The sequence below is a fragment of the Pyrgilauda ruficollis genome, unplaced genomic scaffold, assembly GCF_017590135.1.
Source record: "Pyrgilauda ruficollis isolate IOZ18807 unplaced genomic scaffold, ASM1759013v1 scaffold2, whole genome shotgun sequence".
NCBI classification, from domain to species: Eukaryota; Metazoa; Chordata; class Aves; order Passeriformes; family Passeridae; genus Pyrgilauda; species Pyrgilauda ruficollis.
Window position 1 is genome coordinate 14,101,010 of NW_024519206.1, and position 19,563 is coordinate 14,120,572.

At 41.3% G+C, this 19,563-nt stretch overlaps 1 protein-coding gene across 1 annotated transcript in view; it reads right to left on the bottom strand.

Moving 5' to 3' along the window:
* The window catches only part of RFTN1 (raftlin, lipid raft linker 1), a 96,113-nt gene extending 85,937 nt beyond the window's left edge, over nt 1–10,176 (bottom strand). The window contains exon 1 of the mRNA XM_041466761.1: nt 9,942–10,176. The gene's annotated coding sequence lies outside the window, so the exon portion shown is untranslated. The remainder of the gene's footprint in view (nt 1–9,941) is intronic.
* Between the last annotated feature and the right edge of the window lie 9,387 nt (nt 10,177–19,563).

The window sequence follows — 19,563 nt, forward strand, 5'->3', positions numbered from 1 at the left end:
GTATGTATTTTGCAACTTTCAAATGTATTCAATGGTACACTCTGGAAGACACACATTCCATTATAAAAAGTAGCTGAAAATGAAAAATAACTTGCTAATATGAAGGTTGTCAACCTAGTAACAATTTCTATATATGCAGTTACTAAGAGAGCACCTAGTATTAACTTTTACACAGATCTCTGTAATATTCAAATTAATATCTAGCCTTGTAATTTAATGGAAAAAGCAAGTTCTCTCTACAGCGAACTACCTGCATTTACAGAACAACCTCACTTCGTCCCACCTCATTTTTTTAGGAAATAATGGCACTTTACAAATCTGTCTTCAAAACAGAAGAGGCACCTGGCCACAGAACTGCATTAGATAAATCTAGTTCTCTTTAATAAGCTGCCAGCCCACAACGTTTTAAAAGATTATTCCTGATAACCATTCCTGCTGACATTAAATGTTTCTCAATATGCTGCACATTATAGCTCATCTGAGTATGAAAGAATGGAAGAATTACTTGCTGAAAATATTCAGGTGATCCAAACCCTCTAATTCCTCTCAACAACACTGGTGGGGCTCAGGCAAATTATTTCAACCAGCATGAAGTACAAAAACCAAAAGTATGAAGATACACCAGGTAGGCACCTGAGGTTTTTCATCACAACCCACTCAACATCCTGCCACCGCCTACACAGATAAAGTCATGCTCTGAAAACAGGGAGGGAAATGCAGAATAAACACCCAGTAACAAAGAGTGGCTCCCACAGGCTACCCCAGATGCTCAAAGGCATGGGATCCATTCAGTGTAAACACACTTCAAGGAGCACCAAGGTCAGTGTCACAGCCTCCCTGCAAGCTCTGACACACAGCAGTGAGCACCTGGGAAAGTTCAGTCACAGATCAGAGCTGCCTTTACCTTGACAGTTTACAAACCTAAAGCAGAGAATGAAAACCTTGCTCAGGTACACCATCTCCAAAGAGCTGCTCGTAAGCTTATGCCACAGCTCCACCCCCAAGAGCTTAGAAAGTTAGGCAGATATACAGCCCCAATGTATTTGGAAACTACTTGCAGAAAATTACCTACATTTTTATTTATACTGCGGTTTAACTTTTATAAATTTTGTTCCTTCCTCATACTTCCTTGCAAAATCGTTCTTATTAATAGTTCCCAAATCCCTTGCTGTATTTTGCTATGATAAATGCATTCAAGCCCTTTTCTGCTATTTCCTAGACAGGATCTGTGGTCCCTTCATCACCCCACTCACTCTCATTTGCATCACTGTTCTCATTTCTCTACATGAACACAGGTGGCCATATGCTCAAAATGAGATCTTAACAAGGCTTATGAAAATAACATTCATGCTTCCCTGTCTCTAGTGCAAATACACCTACTGTACCTAAAATCATCATTCACAGCTGAATCATCACATTCACAGTTTACTGTCAACTTCCTAGCAGACAAAGAACCTGTTTCTCCTTATTTTTATCCAACACAACTAACTGAAAAGTTTCCAACTCATCTCTCATAACTTTTCTCTATTCCTTTGTGCTTCTACTACTCAGTAATAGCCTCACCCCTTTCTCCAGCACCCCTGGAAGAAAGAGCTGGAAGCTTTTCTGGGCTCAGCAACACCACCCACCTTCTTATCATGTGCAAAGTCCATAAATGCACACCTACATCCTCCTGCAAAGTCCCTAATAAATAGATCAAAATAGGACTGAACAACACATTGAACTTGAAAAACATTACACATTAAATATTTGATCACATAGAACCTGGAAGCAGAAAACCCATCTGCTATAAAGACTTCTAGCATTGAGAAAAAAGGATGATGTGATATTTGTATTCCTGAAGTTTCAATATTTGGTGGATTCATCCAGCAGAAAACAACCTTCCCAGATTATTTTGAAAGAAAGGCAAAAATTACTTTAACAATTTCTATCAATGAAATTGAGGTTTGCAGACTCAATTTTTTTTTTAATTTGGAATGTAAGGTTAAAAATCCTCATGATCTTTTCATGTTCCCAAAGTGATACTTCTTCTCTTTTTTTTCTCTTTTTTCTTTTTTTTTTTTTGTAACAACAACTATTACCATTAAAAGATTATTCTTTCATATCTACAGCAGTTTCTTCTTTTGCCTGTGCAGTATTATTTACTTCAGTCTAAAATGTTATTTTTCAATACATAAACATGTGTTGCATATTAATGAGCCTAACAAGACACTAGGTATTTTTCCATGAGCTATAATGGAACACATCTAGCAGCACACCTGTGCTAAGGATGAAATAAGATAGCAGTAAGTGTTAGCAAGTATACCAAATTTCTTCCTTCAGCGACTGCCCAGTAATTCTTACACATCATAAGTACACAGTATTTTGTAAGGAAAAAAATTCCATTTCAGAGGTCATTCCACTACGATGCCTGCAACCTTTAGTTGTACAAATAGTCTGAAATCCACAGGACTCTTAGACAGTGATGGCTGCAGAAGGAGGCCTTGCGGACTCTACATTTCACATTGCAGAGTGTTTTGCATTCTTTCCCAAACTGGGGTGAAAGTGCTAAAAAATAAAAGCCTGCACTTCCAGCAGCAGCCACAGACACTCTCCTGTGCTTCTCCCAGCAAACATTTTTTCAGCCCTTTGGAGAAAAACTCCTCCACCCTCACTACCCAATGTGAGAATAACCTCTGCGAACAGAGACAGCCCACAAGTCATTCAGCATGAGCTACCTGCCCACTTGGGAATGGACTGAAAACATGGGTTTTTTTGTTATTAATTCCCTGAGTCAGTCTTACTAGAAGACTGATTTTCACCTTTGTGCTGTTTAGCTAAAACTTCAAACAGTATCTTTGAGGATAAAGGCTTCCTCACATTTCGCTAAGTATAGGCAGTTGTGTTACTTAAAGCAGGCATATGGAAAACAATGATGAAAAAAGATCCTTTCACTTGAAAAAAATGAGGGATCGGGACAAAAATTATGTTTCACAACATCACAATCCTTCCACAGTAATTAGAATACAAGTGCTACAGCAGTAGAAAACAAATCTTAAAAAATAAAGTTCCTATTTTAACAGAGGAGTCTAAGTATGAAAATAATTCCACAGAGGTAGGAATTCTTAAAAGTTTTCTCAAATATACTGATGGTGTGTATGACAAGTCATCATTCAATCACCAAATTCTGCTCAAAATTATCCCACAAATGTCCTTCTGGGACAGCTTGCTTTATAACTTTTCAAAGGCTTTTAACATCAGTTATTACCTTCTTCCTTTCATTCACAGCAAAGTTAGCACTGTTCAGTCTTCCCACCATCATCTGAAAGTATCTCCTTGCTTTTCATTTACAAATCTACTCATCAACAGGACATTATTCACCTTCTTAATTTTCTACACTTCAGTTATCAAAGAGTGCTGTAAGAAATGTTCATCACTGATGCAATCAAAGTAATCTAAACTCACTTCAATGCACATTTTCACGAGGTGTATTAATTTGCTATAAGACACGCTTAAGGTTATTGTACTACATAGATTTATCCTGGCTTTCTATACCTGCATGTGAATTCCACTTTTATTCATATTAAACCAAAATATTATCACTAATATTCACTTTTTGGCAAATTGGAAAACAATCCTTCAAAGACACTGCCAAACTTTCAAATTCTTTTTGCGCTGCAGTAGGTTCTAAGACAAACATTTTCTTATTCATTAATGTAGAAATTAATTATCAACTCAGAAGTTCTATACTTAAGAAAAAAACTTGGAAAAGTAACATTTAATGAAGAACATTAACCCCTAAAATTATGATTTAGCTATGAGCTTTTACAACTACACGTGCCAGAAAAACTAATTCTGTCTACAATCTCACTTAGTTTGCAAATTAATCTTACATGCGCTCTATGATCTTGTTGATCTCAAACTGTTCATGTGTTCAGCCACATGATAATAAAATTAGAACTGAAACCCAAATCTCACAAAAGATTGGGGTTTTTTAGTCTGCATCTTCACTTTAACTGCACAAAGCATCAAGAATAGAAGGTATGCTGAGCTGCAGAACAACAAAACCTAGTCAATTAATTCCTTAGTTTCTCTTGTGAAGGCCAGCAGAGGCTGTCGCTGGTTAGGAAAGGAGCAGCTTGCTTCTGCAAACTGAATGCAAAATTTAACCCAGGATTCGTACATCCCAAACAAACACCCAACTCACAAGCTGCAGAATAAACCTCTTGCTGCCACCTCCTCCTCCCCAGTACTGTCCTGCATTGCGTATTTTAGGAGTGGAGGAGGTCTGGGAGCATCTGGAGGCAAAGGACAGAAATCCATCCCAGCATGTGAAATGACCTGCCCCTGAATGCTCCTTCTCAATACAAGTTTTATTGAAACCAGTACCATCCTTTGCCATGAAAAAAAAAAAAACAACCAAAAAATTACAACAAATTGTAGTCACCAAGAGAAAAAAAAAAGCCAGCAGTATTTCCACTTTTAATCACCTCTGTGATCCATGACAATGAATGTATCTTGACTGTATCATAGGAATTTTTACAGCTCTTTTACAGAGATGTGTCAAGTTCTCAGCTGATGATCTCTGAACCTCAGCTTTGCTATAATACCCTCTTGCAGCTCGAATTCGCTTTCTTGGGTTGCTAGTGTGTGTTCAAAATAGATGAAATTCAACACGTTCCGAATTAGCAATGAAAAAAGATAAAATAATACCATGTAGCTAACAACTTATTTTCTTGTTAACAGTGATTCAGTCCCCAGGATTCCTTTTCAGAAGGAAAAGAGCACAAAGAAAAGGAGGAAAAGAAAAACAAAAAACCCTTGCCTTCTATCTGATTTTCTTTTGGGGGGTATACTGGGGAATAAATGAGGCTAATTTTCTGATTTATTGATCCATCCTTTCATGAAACTCCCTAACAATTTATCTCCAAGGAATAATAATGAAAATTACACTGAAATGTAACAGAACCACATGGCTAATGGAAGCTTGAATAGATTACCAGAATAAGTAATTTAAGGAATGCTTATCAACTAAGTACATATTGGCTAAATAGTTTATTTCAACTAATCAATGCATAATGTCAATGACTACTTAAGAGGGATGATCTGAATATAATTCCAAAACAATAATTTTAAATACTTAGAGTCAACTGCTAAGTACACAGCATTAGACTGAATATTCTAGCATATGTGTAAGTGAAATACACTACCAGTTGAAATAGGAACAAGGTAATTTTGGTACTTAAAATGGCATCCAAGGAAAACATGCTGTATGGAAAATTAATGCTTGTCAGCTTGTTTTTAAGCAAAATTAGTGAGAGCAAGCTTGCTCACATTAACATATTTAAAGCATTTATGGGCCAGAACTAGTGAACATATTTTGCAAGCTTTATAATCAATTTATTTATTTTTAAAAATACATATCCTAGGTTACTGCTAATGTTCTTGTCACAAAATATAGAATATAGTATTCTTATTGATGAATGCAGCAGCTGGAAAACAAGATAACTGCAATACACTAACAGGTTTTCTCTCTTGATTTTGGTTAAGACCTTTCATCTTCATTCTTCCTTCCATGGGTAATACTTAGGTACCTCACAGGGATGCTGGAAGGCATTTACAAATAATTGCAGGACTTCACATTTGTTGTGCAGTAATGAGACATGCTTATTTTCTTAAACCCTCACTCCTGCAATCCTGACCTTTCCATTTTCAAAATAATAAGCACTTCATGCTCAGTTCACTTGCTGGTATGTGGTCACTTAATTTTTGCATCCTTCTCAGTCTATGAAACACCAGTGTTTAGTCCCCCACTCAGCTCCAAACAAACCCTGAGAGTGCTTGCAAATTATAGTCGAGTCCCTTTCCTAGCACAGTTACAGCAATGAAGCAGAGAATAACAAGGCAAAAAAAAAACCAGCATAACCAAAGCAGAGAATTAAAAACACCAGACCTGGCAAACTGGGTGTACAGGTAAACAAAGAAAGCAGAATAGGATGCCAGGATGATCCTTCGTCAGTTCCCAGAAAAGAGCCATGCTCCTGACTTCTCCTCCTTTTTCCCACCCTGCACAGGTAAGGTTTCCTTACCACTGCACAGGTTTTTTTGTGAGATTACACCACTTAACAGGGAAAGTCCTTACTAAGAGACACCCACTTAGTCTTTTTTTTTTTTTCAATAGTATTACCATGCAGGATGATATGTAAGCATATATTCAATAAATAATGTAATAATTTTTATTTGTATGGAGGGATCTCTGCTTAAGTAACTGATGTTTACCAAACAATTTGAAACATTTTGAAAAACTTATAGATACAAGGAACAATTACCATAAATCAGTCCCATCTATTGTCAGATGTTACAGCTGACCAATTTTTTTTCACCACATACTTATGAATTTGACCAGTGCTGTCAGGATTTTAGACTTGAGGCTGATAACTAAATCTCAGCTTATAGGAAGGTTGGTGAAAGAATAATCCTAGATTTATCCTTTATGATTGATTTGATTTAAATTAAACTGCAGAGCAGTCCAAGTAAATCTGCAATTAAGGTTCTCAATTTCAAAAAGCAAATCTCAAAAACTAAGGAATTCATTAGTAAGATGAACAGGAATGAGCAACCTGAGGATGTACAGGGGAGGTCTGGAACATGTTTAAACTACAATATGAGTATCTGCGAAACTTGAACTCAAGGAGTGACATGAGAATTCATAAGAAGGTTTCCAGACACAGTGAGATGAATTACCTAAGAAAGAAGGAAATGTAGAATAAGCAGAGAGCTTAAGAGACAGGAACAAAGTTCATCAGAGGAACAGTCTCGGATCAAGAAACACCAGCATAAAATGAAATGTGCCAGAAGCCAAGACAAGCTGGAGAAGCCAAAGATACCACAACTCAACAGAAGCAGAACACAAATCAGGACTAATCTGGATTCATACCAAGAACTCTGGAAGACCTGTCATGATGAATTGCAGCCCCAGTTGCTAGAATTAAAAACCAAACTATTTCATCAGATTTGGTACTGTCTCCCAGGGAGACAAGAAAATGTACTGACTACACAAAAAAACAGAGAAAAACATAAATTGGCCAATTAAGACAATTGCTAGCTTCCAGAGTTTCTAAGCTTCAGGAAGAAAGCAAAGTAATACATGGATAACTATGATATGGATTCAGTGAAGTTAGAACAGACTACCCTGACGGGTCTTGTAAACACAAGTTACAAAGAAAGCACAGCACTAGCATGCAGCTTGTCAAATAACACGCCAGCATGATAACATGATTTCAACAAACTCTTATTAGGTGCTATTGTTCTCATTGCAGCGTTCACATCACCAGTTTGGGCTCAACTCTGCTGCCCTGCATAACACGCTTACTTTGCCCTGTGCTGTCCCTGCAAGCCACCAGGCCACCTCTGTGGGCTCCCTGCCACCAGCCACGCTTAAACTCCTCTAGGGAAACAGAGCTGGGTTGTGTGGGTGTGTGTGGGCACGTGAGCAACAGGGTGGGAGGAAGAGGAGCAAGCAGGATCAGAGAGAAGTGGTGGAGGATTAAAGCAAGCATTGTGCTAGTGGTGGGGAGCAATGTGAGGAACAGCAGGTTGGTGGGAGACACCTGCTTCCCACACCACCCACATCACCCTGTAACATTCATCCAAAATATTTAGTACTTGGTGATACCACGACATCATCTTTCAGTAAAGCAAAAGATGCAGATAATACTACATCTTTCTACAAAATACTTTTAGGCAGTGTATTTCTGGTCAAGATAACAAAGTGTTAATGTCACTGAACAATCCACAGGTAAAATTTATGCCAAAATACCATGTGCAAATGTTCAAGCAAGTTGCCTCCATGCGACAACAGGAGACTACCAGGATGCTAAGAAAGAGTACTATTATCAAGAACATAAAGAGAAATCACAGCAGATTAAAAAATAAAGACTGAATTAACCTGACAAAAGCATGCACAGGAATGTTAGATATGAATCCAACTTTCTTTTAAAGTTAACCCCACACCACTTGGAACCCACAGAGAACAGGCATGAGAAACAGATGCATATTGCAATGCATGCACAGCTGCTTAATGACAGTGAGTAAAACCATGGTAAAACACAAAACTACAGAATTGACAGTCCTATGTTTACTGCCTTTTGCTAGTTTGCCTTGGAGTAGAACCCCAGCCGCCTGATGAAGGCAAAAAGTAAAGCAAATCACTAGTGCAAGGTGTGAAGCTCTGGGATCTCACATGAACTTAGGGATGGAATAGTAGTTATGTGAATATTTTTTACTTACTTCAAATAGAGACTTCATCAACTTTGATTTTTATTCTTCACAAGTCTGTGACCCCAGCTTTTCCACCACAGAGTCTGAGGCCAGTTCATTATACCCAATATGGTATTTGTGTTTCCCAGTACCACAGCTCAGAACTCCCTTAGGGTATTTAATCACAGCTGTATATACTCATTTCATGCTTCATTCTCAGACTGGGGAATGCCAACATTCAAGAGGTGGAAAGCCCCTTGTCTAATGTAACTTACTTGAGGTTAAGCTAGATTCCTAAAATAACCCTTCATTCTGAGACTTTTCTTTTTCCCTAGAAAAAACAGAAATTAAATACACATATGTGACCACTAGCATTGTGAAAAAAAGGGTTATTGCTACTAACTTGTTATTCAATACCAAGATCTGAAATGGATTGGATTGATTAAAAATAAAACGTAAAAGCAGATGTATAAAAAGATCTCCCCTGGTAAGCTAGAGGCCAGCTACATCTTGATAAGGTTATTCTCCTACAAAATAAATAAATACATTTTTTAAAGGGAATAAAAATTGAAGCAGTATAAAATCAGACCACAGCTTCCAAACTTTGGCTGAAAACATTATAGAACATTCTTTCTGGTATAGTTATATTTTTATTATTTTAAATACAGCATCCTCTTTAGCACAACAGCCACCCCTACCAAGACTCCAGCACCGCTCCTGTCCTGCCACACAGCAGCCTCTGGCTCAGTTCGATCTCTGGTCCGAGCTGGGAGCGCTCTGGAGGGAAGCACGCTCAGGCGTAATGGAGAACAAATGTCTCCCATTAATTATCTGACTAAGCCGAAAGTATCAAAGAACTGTAAAGTCCATTCAACTAAATTCCCCTTTTCCAGAAATACACCAGCTGTAAGAGGCTGTTTCGACAAGAATTTAGACAAACCAGAGAGAAGAGAGATGTATTTCACACTCAGACATAAAAATGCTGAACCGCGGTCATACTGCCTCTTTATATTGTAAGAAAACCGTGCTGAAACAACATCAAGAACTTGAAAAGGCAGTAAAATTGGAAAACAGCGACTGTAAAATCCCAGACCCCAGCCAGCCACACGATGGCACGGCACCGCCGCCTCCAGGTGCCCGGCATGTGAGGAGCGGCGCCGGGCTGGGCGGGCAGGCGGGCGCTCACCCGGCTCCCCTCAGAGCTCCCTCCTCTCCCGCTCTGCCTCACCGCGGCGGGGGCTGGACGCAAATAACCATCCCACTGGCTGGAAGTGCTTGCTGGCGATGCCGCCTCCGGTCCGCCCCGGCCGCAGGCAGCCCGGCGGAGCCCGGCAGTCTCCGCACCCACGGGCTGACAGGACGGCACCGCCCGCCAACCCCGCCGCCCGCCCGGCGGACTCCGCTCCAGACCCTCGGCAGGACCGCAGCGAGCGGACCCGCTGGAGCAGCTGCACAGCCCGGAACCCGGCCGGGGAGCGGGCGGGAGGCAGTGCCCTCCCGCGCCGGGCTCCAGCAGCCCCTCCGAACCCGGGCACGCCGGCCAGCCCGCGCCCCGCTCCGAACTTCGAGAGCCAGAGGACCACGACGAGTCGGAGCCCCGGAGTGGCTTTCCCCGCTCCGGCGCGCAGACCCTGCCCAGCAACAACCCCCTCCCGCCCCCTCACCAAGTTTGCCCGCCGAGCCGGCTGGGTGCGCGACAGTACCTGGGGCAGGCAGCGGGCGAAGCGCAGCCCGGTGGTGCTGAAGGATGCCCGGCGGGCGTAGACGGCCCGCCCCGCTGACAGCGTTTCCTCCTCCTACTCCGGCTGTCGCCCGTGCCCGCCCGCCACGCTCAGGGGCCGCTCCCCCCTCGGCTCCGCGACGGGGAGGTGCCGGGGCAGCGCCGCTCCGCCACACGGCCCCGCCGCCCGGCACAAAGTTTGTGCGGCGCAGCCCGGGGCGGCGGCTCCGCTGCCGCTCAGCCCGACCGGGGGCCGCGGCCACTTCCTCTTCCTCCGAGCGGCGGCGAGAGCCCCGCGCCCAGCCCGAGGAGCGCAGGGACCGGGCAGCCGCGCTTCCCGCCCGCTCCAGCGGCACAGCCCAAAGGCGGATTGCTCCGCCCGCCGGCCAAGGCGGGAAGTCCCCCGCGCACTGCCCACCTCAGCCCTCACCGCGGCTCCGGCCCAGCTCCCCTGTACTCCCCCATCATGGCTCACGATACAAACTGGGAGGAGTGGCTGATATGTCGGAGCATTGTGCGGCCTTTCAGGGGGACTTTGATAGGTTGGGGAGTTGGGCAGAGAAGAACCATATAAAATTCAACAGTGGCAAATGCAGGGTCCTGCACCTGGGGAGGAATAAACCCATGCACCAGTAGGGGCTAGGAGCCAACCTCCTGGAAAGCAGCTCTGCAGAGGAGGACCTGGGGGCCCTGGGGGACAACAAGCTGTCGATGTACCAGCAGTGTGCCTGTGGAGCAAAGAACGCCAAGAGAATCCTGGGGTGCATCAGGAAAACCACTGACAGAAGGTCATGGGAGGTGATGCTTCCCCTCTGCTCAGGCCTAGAGAGGCCATACCTGGAGTGCTGTATCCAGTTCTGGGCTCCTCAGTACAAGACAGGCATTGAGCTTCTGGAGCAGGTCCAGCAGACAGATTTCTTTCAAGGAAAAATTCATTTCCTTTCAGGAAGGGAAACGAAATCTTGCGATTTCAATGGGGATCAATTGGCCAATCTTTGGTCCATGTCCCTGCACTTCCTGGCATCCCATGCCTTTTGACGGCTCTGACTTTGTCAAAGATTTTTTTTTTCAGTATCCATGCCATGGCTTTCATATCTTCCCCTCCAAGTTGTGTCTTCCTCCTTTATTTTTTCCCCTGCTTTTGCAGCATCTGTTAGTTTTGGCATGTTTTGGTCCTTTGCACGGCACCTCATTTCCTCCCAGACCATTTTCTTGTAGTCACTAAATGTCCCAGTTTTCTAATTTTTTGGGGTGTATTTCAGTCGCATTTCACTTAATGGTATCTCCTTTCCAGAGCATTTGTAAGTCTCTTTTGTGGGTCACAATATTGCAATGGGGATCACTTGTGCAAGCTTTGGTCCATGTCCCTGCACTTGATGGCATCTCATGCCTTTTGATGGCTTTGTTCTGACTGAATATGAGGAAGAACTTCTTTACTGTGCAAGTGATCACACACTGGAATAGTTTGCTCAGAGAGGTTGTGGAGTCTCCCTCACTGCAGATATTCAAAAACCATCTGGACTCAATCCTGTGCCACGTGCTCTGGGATGACCCTGCTTGAGCAGGGAGGTTGGACCAGATGACCCATGTGGTTCCTTCCAACCAGTTCCAGGTCAACTGAGTTCAGCTCCCTCAGCCTCTCCTTGTAGGACACATACTCCATCCCTGGCCTTGTTGGCTGACCACTAAGCTTGTCCCAGCTTGTCAACAACTTTCTCGGCACTGGATTCTGAGAGGAGAATGACATACCTGGGCACAGTATGTGGTCTACAAGAGCCCTAGTGAGTGCCAAATACCTGTGGATCGTCACTTTTTCCAAGCTGCTGGCATGCTGTTGCTATCTTTGTTGGCTGTGGTCATGCTGCCTACTAGCATGCCCGCAGCCTTTGCAACAGAGCTGCTACCCAGACAAGCAGTCCCAAGTCTGAATCTCTGCAAGGTACCCTCCCTTCCCAGAGGCTGAATGTTTGTCCTTGTTCAATTTCAAAAGTTCATGGTGGCTTGTTCTTGAGCCTGCCCAGTTCCTTTTGGACAGCAGCCCAGCCCCTGAAGCTGCTTCATCACACCTTAGTATGCAGCCATGTGCAAACATGGCAACACTGGATCCTATCATCTCCTCCAGGTCCTTGAAAGACATGTTAAAATACAAGAGGATCCCACTTGCTTCTGTCCTCCAGGCAAAGTGCAACCCATTAAACTGCAACTTTCTCACCCCAGCTATGCAATGAGCTTTTTACCCACCCAGACTACAGAGTCCCAAGCACATACAAAAATAGCACAGGAGCCAGTGCCTAGCACCTTACTAAAGCTGCCACGGCATCAACTACCATCCCCATGCCTGAAAATGCCTACATTTGTCAAAAATGGCAAACATTTGGTAAGGCTTGATAGCACAGAGAGAAGCTGCTCTCAAGGCATCAGCCAGATCTTCTCTGCACCCTTAGACACAGTCCAGAAGCCCAGCCCAGCCAGATTTGTCCAGGTCAAGCTCTCACAAGAATCCCTCTCTTGATGCTCATCCGTTGCTGGTAGCTCTTTGCTTGCTCCAGTCGTGCCTCCAAGCACACAGTTCAGGTCATTGAGGCACAGGCAGCTCTGAGTATATCAGCCTTACCTGTGCCCACATTCAACAGCTCTTCATGATCCTTGTCCAGCCCCTTACTGTTAACAGAGCTTTTTGAAAGCAACATCAGATTCCACAAGCCCTTGTCTATGTCTACACCCTTCCCCTACATGCTTTGATATTTCTGTAACTCCTTCACTATAACCTGTTCATGCTTCCACCATGATATTTTTGCCATGAAGTTCAGTCAGGTGTTCCCCACTTAGCATAGCTGGTATCCCAATTCATCAATATCATTTTGTCCTACTTGGATGTGTCACTCTTGCATCAGGAAAAGGCTCCATTAAAATCTGCCTGCCTTCTTAGGCTCCCTTCACTTTTCAAAACTGCCTCCCATTTACCAGTTCCTCAAATAAGCCAAAGTTTGCTCTTAGAAGTCCAGAGATATCCTCACTCCCTTCAGGATCTTGAGCTCCATTGTATGACCGTTACTACAGCCAGAGTTGCCATTTCCACATTCCTAGACAATTTTTCATTGGTACTGGACATCCATTAGTGCAACACCCAGGATATCTACAGGAAAGCTCTCTGAAGTTTGCTGGATTGTTTCCATCCCACCATGTTACTCATCCGACTGGCAGGAAGCTTCACTCCTCCCCAAGAATCAGGATCTGTGACCCATAGATGTCACAGAGTTGCTATTTTAATCAACTTTCATTGAGAGTAGCTGGCCTGTAATCCACCACTATCACCCTCTGATCTTTAGTGTTCTCTTTAGCCAGTCTCATTGTCATTCCAAGAGCTCCATACACTCCAGCTGCTTGTTTTACAGAGAGTTGTCTCTCCAGAAAAACATGTATCCATCCCAAATGTTATGCCTATGAACCAAGTCTGGGACTTTGTGCACCACCTTCATTGTACTTTCCCTTATTAGGCCAAAAACCTGTTCAACATCTCCTAAAACACCCTTGAGTAGTATGGAAACTACTTGAAGTCCTTGTGCACAGCAGGTACAAATACATTTGCTACACCTGGTCCACTTGAGAATCTCTCCCTACTGTGTAGGTGCATAAACAAAATTAAATTATGTAAAAGTATATAAAGAAGTCACTACATTGGCACATTAATTCCTTCCTAAGTGCAGAATATTTCTCTATTAAATGCTGATACAGTGATGGATGACATCTATTTGAAAGTACTCCCTCCATTTTTCCCTCAAGTGCCATCAGGGAACAAAAAAATTTCTTCAATGGCCTCAAGTCCTCTTAAAGCACAACCAGCACCATTAGCAAGTAGTCAGTAGCCAAAAGTGTAACATCAACACATAAGAAATTAAGAAATCAAGTTAGTTTACCAGCACTAAACTATGACACAAACACTAGCAATGCATTTTGTCTGGGAACTTCACTCATCTCTTTTTTCTATTTCCTTCTGTGTGTTTTGGTTTTATCCTCTTCATTTCTTTTAATTATACATACAGGTTTTCCTCCTTCCTTGCCCTCTATCATTTTTCCTCCACTTATTAGTTTCTCTGGCTTTCCAACCACGTGAGAAAGCAGCATGCAGTCACATCAGGGTGCCATGTAATTGAGCTGTTTTTCTAATACTACTGTTAAAGCATATGGGGAAGGATTGCTAAGTGTGTAGAGAAGTGAAAGTGCAGCTTTCCCTGTATTGTAAACACATGAGGTCAGAGACGGCTCCAGAAGGAGCATCCTAGGCACCAGACCATGCCAACAGCGTAGAAATTGCAGATCGTACACTTGGGGATTGAATTGAAAGAATGTCCAACAACACTGAAGACTTTTGTTGGTGCAGAATCTTCTTGGATACATAGAGGAAACTAGAAAACCAACATTCTCAGATGTCTGTAGATTGTTATGAAGTAGCAGTCCTGTACAGATGGAAAGTGTTTCAAATGTAGTGTTTCTAACAGGTCACAAAGCACAAACCTAGGCACTACCAACCATTTTTTCCACTGCCCACATCATAGTCATGTAATCAGACATGACTGTGAACTTACAGCCATCACATATGAGGTGTTTTGATGCACCATTTCAGCCTGGAATTCCTCTACTCCAGCCTTACATACATGGCCCATTAGGGCAGTCCCGCACTTTTCAGTAGAGAAAAATTGGAATTGAAAGTTGGTTCCATGGGAGTTTTGATGCTAACATGTTTTCCTCTGACTACAAAAGCAGATTAGAGAAGCAGCACATTGATTACCTGAACAGGATACCTCTATTATCACCTATTTAGGTGTCCTAATATTGAAATTATGTAATTCATGCAAGCTGAAACATAGCATAAAATCTAAAAAGATGATGTACATCTAAACTATTCTTTTTAGATTTCCACTGTGAGAATTTCAGAATTCAATTCTGGCTTGCTAGTGTTCAAATATTTTTTTAAAGTATACACTTTTGACGTATTTTGGGGTTATTTGCCTCTTTACAAGACATTTTGATAAAGACTTGTTAAGATACAATCTAGAACTTAATCTGCAATAGGTATTTCATGTGGTACTCCAAAAACAGCCAACAGTCTTTCCATGACAAATCTGATCAACTTGAAAAAATCCTGAACAAGCATCCTAGACATTTCAGAGTTGTGGTGAAAAAAAAAAAATTTTATATATATATACACATACACACATCTCCCTGCAGAGCAATAAACTACTGCAAAACAGTAGCGATTTACTTAATTAAGTATAAAATACTACTCTAACAACCATTTAACTATAAACATTTGAAGGACCTTATTGCTTTAATCAACAGTAAGATGTTGCCCCTAGACACTCCATTAGGGAATATTAGTTTGCCCTGGGAGTTAAGAGCTTTAAAATGTTTTATTTCTGTGTCTAGTCAGTGTAATCTCTCTGGTAAATCCACATATTTAGCAGTGCAGAGCTCTACAATCTCCTGTACCACAAGCAGGAGTGATCACGTTTTCTATTTGCACTTTGTAGTCCTGGGTGCAGCTGAGTAAGGCAAGTTCAGCATAGGTGTAAATTGCTACTGGTGGGGTATTTAAGAATTCTGCTTGGCCAAATGTCTGTGTTTATTTTGGCCGAGGCAGAGATGATTACATATAGTGAAAAGCGGCATGAAAACACATGCACAGCATTTCTGTCTTGTGCAAGGTGTTTCTAGTTATGCCACTAGGAAACTCCTTACTTCACTACTCCAAGCACTATTTGAGCAACTAATTGGGAAAGATCCACACTGGTCTAAGTAAATTTTTTATTTTTTTTTTATGACACTCAATGCAATGCCAGTTCCTGTTATTTTTACTAGAAACTTAGACTCCAGCATTCAAAGTAACCACATCCCATTTTTCTAGTTTTCACACTTGTGTGAAAAAGACTTAAAGCTCATTTAGAATAAAATTTATTTTCTCTGTCAAAAAGCAACAGACACCTGCATCATCACATTGAACAGGATATGGCAAAATTTAAGTTACTTCTGACCGATTTCTGTTAATCAGAAAGAGATACCAAAATATCAATAAAGAAAATTAGTTTTACGTCTACCACTCTGCAAAATCAAGTTTAGGATCTATTGAATTTTTTATTAACAAGATAAAATATGAAAGAAAATGCAAAATCAGAAAAACTAGGCTCCATTTGAGGTAGACAAGACATTTAACGTATTTTCCTCATTTATTGTTACTGTTAGTTTCAAATCATCAGTGCAAACTGCTATGAAACATCTTAATTACTCAATGATCAGACTTTTTTCCTTATTTGATGAAAAAACACATTTTTGATTTCTAGTTTCTATTTGGGTCCTGTAGTCCTGTAGTAGAAAGTGCCTCTGTCTTACCAATGCTAAATATATCATTCCCTTGTACTCATTTGCATTTCCTCCTCAATTGGTACGAATTGGTGTAATTGGTAGGGAAAAGCATTCCTTCAGCATTGCACAATTCCTTAGTGCCAAGCAAGCTGCCACCTGGTAGCTCCAGGAAAGGCTCTGTAACTGTCTGGCCTGTGTCTGGTTCCAGTTTGTTTTTCCAAGATTCTTGCACTTGCAAGATCTTGAATGTCTTGTAGCTTCCAACATTTGAGTCTTCCACAGACTGAAGCACTCCAGACACAGAGGTGATTATAAACTTGAGTGGAAATTTAAAATTTCAGGTTTTGATTAACTCTTTTCTTATGGCAAAGAAGTAATGCCATTGGGTGTTATTCAGAACTAAGCCATAACTTCTCAGAAATACCAGGAAAACTGCTTCCTGGTCTTCCCAGAAGAAGTGGTACAGATTAGAAAACTCTGGAGAAGTCATATCTATACTGCTGCTGAAGAGAGAATCAGACCAGCCTCCAGCTGCTAATGGTGATGGTGGTGTAACCCTTTCTGTCCCAGCAGCAGCACACAATCTGACCCTTGCTCAGAAGCAGCAGCTATTTTTGACTTTCCAGGATTCCAGAGCAGGGAGGCAGTTTACAACTCAGACTGGCTCACAATTTTAGCTCAATTAGTTATTGAAAATACCTCACATTTTATTTCCCAAGGAGACAACTTGAACATTAGTTCTACCACTACAGCATTTTACTGGCACAGGGCATTTTTTTAAAAAAATTTATTATTATTAAAGTGCTTCTATTGTTCATTTGAAAGCAACTATTATGGAGCTGCAGAGGCTAGATTTAATTAATAATCTGTTTTTTTGCTTGGAAGCTCTTCCTGAAAGCTGCTTTCTATAGTCTTGAAACCTAAAACGCATTTATGGACATAAATTTCTGAAGACTATGCATAGTTATATAACATCGTGTGGATGTAATTTTTCACATGATCATTACTGACAAGATATGCCTCTGTAGGAACAAGAGGAAAATAGTGGCTACATTTAAGAACTTCTGACAATTTATTTAATTAATCTCTATTTATTCTGCCTTTCTTGAATGTTTTAGTACACATCTGACAGACAACACAGATTTCACATTCTCATCTAATTAATAATTTTTATTAAATCCAGGCATTCAGAAACAGGAGAGATATGCCCCCAGATGGCTGCATATAGAAGACTATTGTCCAGAGAGAAAGAGATTTATTGCTTTATCAAGTTGGCACTAAAGCTGCCCCTGCTCAATGCAGTGAGAACAGTGGCCAAATTTTCCTTGTCAGAAGGGCCACTCTAAGAAGCATGAGAGAAGCTATGACCTGTTCAGACTGCAGAACACAAGCTGGTTCTCTTGCACAGGCGCTCCAAAAACCTGCAAGTGAAAGCCTTCTATAAAAGGATAGCTAGGTACAAGCCAGTGCAGAAGGCTAAGACTTGTGCTAACAAGAAGCACTATACTACTGAAGGAGCTAGAGTATGTGCCTTTTCCTTTCTATGGATATCCAGATTAAGCACTACTTAATACCATCACTAAGGAGTTAGATACTCTAACTAATGACTTAAATATATATATATATATACACTCTAACTGTATGAGTTAGATACATACTCATAGATATTTCTGTTTCTGAACATTCCAGTAGTTTAACAGAGCACTATGAACAAACCACTGCATTTTTCTCTTCTTCCATTGAATTAAGCTAAATCGCATATAAAGGAAAGAAATTCTTAGAATTTCCCAAGTTGTAAATTTCCAGCTACCCGATACCTGGTGCCCAACTGTATTAATGAGGTCAGCTGAGATTCTCATTTGAGAGATTTCACTAATATGAAAAAGGCCTAGACAACCAGGCACTTTAAATAATGCAAAAATTCATGCAATTTTTACTAAGTGTTAAATAGTCTATTACCTTTCTAGTAAATTAATAGGTAAGATATGCCCCAGAAAAGTAGTATTCCATGAATTTCATAGAATCATAGAACATCCCGAGTTAGAAGGAACCCACTAGGGTCATCAAAGTCCAGCTCCTGGCCCTGCACAGGACAGGCCCAACAATCATACCATGTGCTCAAGGGTGTTGTCAAAACTTCTTGAACTCAGACAAGGCTTGGTGCTGTGACCACATCTCTGGGAAGCCTGTTTCAGTGCCTAATCATCCTTTGAGTGAATAACCTTTTCCAACCTAAAGCCTCATGCCATTCCCTCAGGTCCTGTCACTGTCATCAGAGAAAAGAAATCAGTGCCTGCATCTCCACTTTCCTTCCTGAGGAAGTTGTAGATGGGTATTTGCAGTAGCCCAGCTGTTCCAGTGGCACAAACAGTGACTAAACAAGGCAAAACACAAGAGTGGGTCACTATCCTATAGTTCTGAACACTTGATTCTAGCCTGATTGGTAATAACTTGTGGGAAGAGTTTGCTTCATTACCATCTGAATAAACTCTACAGAGATACATTCATTATTACTTAATGAAACAATCTGAAAAATGAATGAAAAATTAAGTTATCATGAATTAATCCCTTCTGCAAACTTAGGATCTCACGGAAGTTGCACATGAACTGTGTATTCTTAGTGCATTGTTTCATACACCAGAAGTATTACTGTGGCTTCAACTACCTTACCTCTAAGTTCTCTTTAAACTTCTCAGACCAAAAGTTATTTGAACAGTGCTTCACCCTCCAGAATAAAATCTTTCCACATCTCTTTGTGTAAGTAGATCAGGTATAGCTAATAAGATAAAGTTTGCCAAGACAGAATATGAACAAGGACCACAATCTAACCCAGACTCCTAAGAAGCAGTGTAATAATAAGTACCAAAGAGCACTTTCTATTCCAAATCCAACTAGATTTGGAATAGAAAGTGCAGACAGAAAAGCCTGCTCCAAAGAGACTAAACTATCAAAAGAAAATCATAAGCAGGGTACCTATGGATTACTTCCAGATTTTGAAAACTGTAAAATCATAATAATCTAGGCAGTTCCATTAAGAAAGTAATTTCAGCATGCAGAACTTTCTGACACCAAAGACAGAAAGCCAGTGGTGATGAAAAGAAGTTGCTTGAGCACATGATGAATTAACAAAGTGAGTAGCACTCAAACAAGACAAATGTGGACTCTATTTATTAGCACACAAACAAACCTGTGCACTTGTACTAATAAACAAATATTTTACTTGACTAACTTTCTGTAACTGCAAA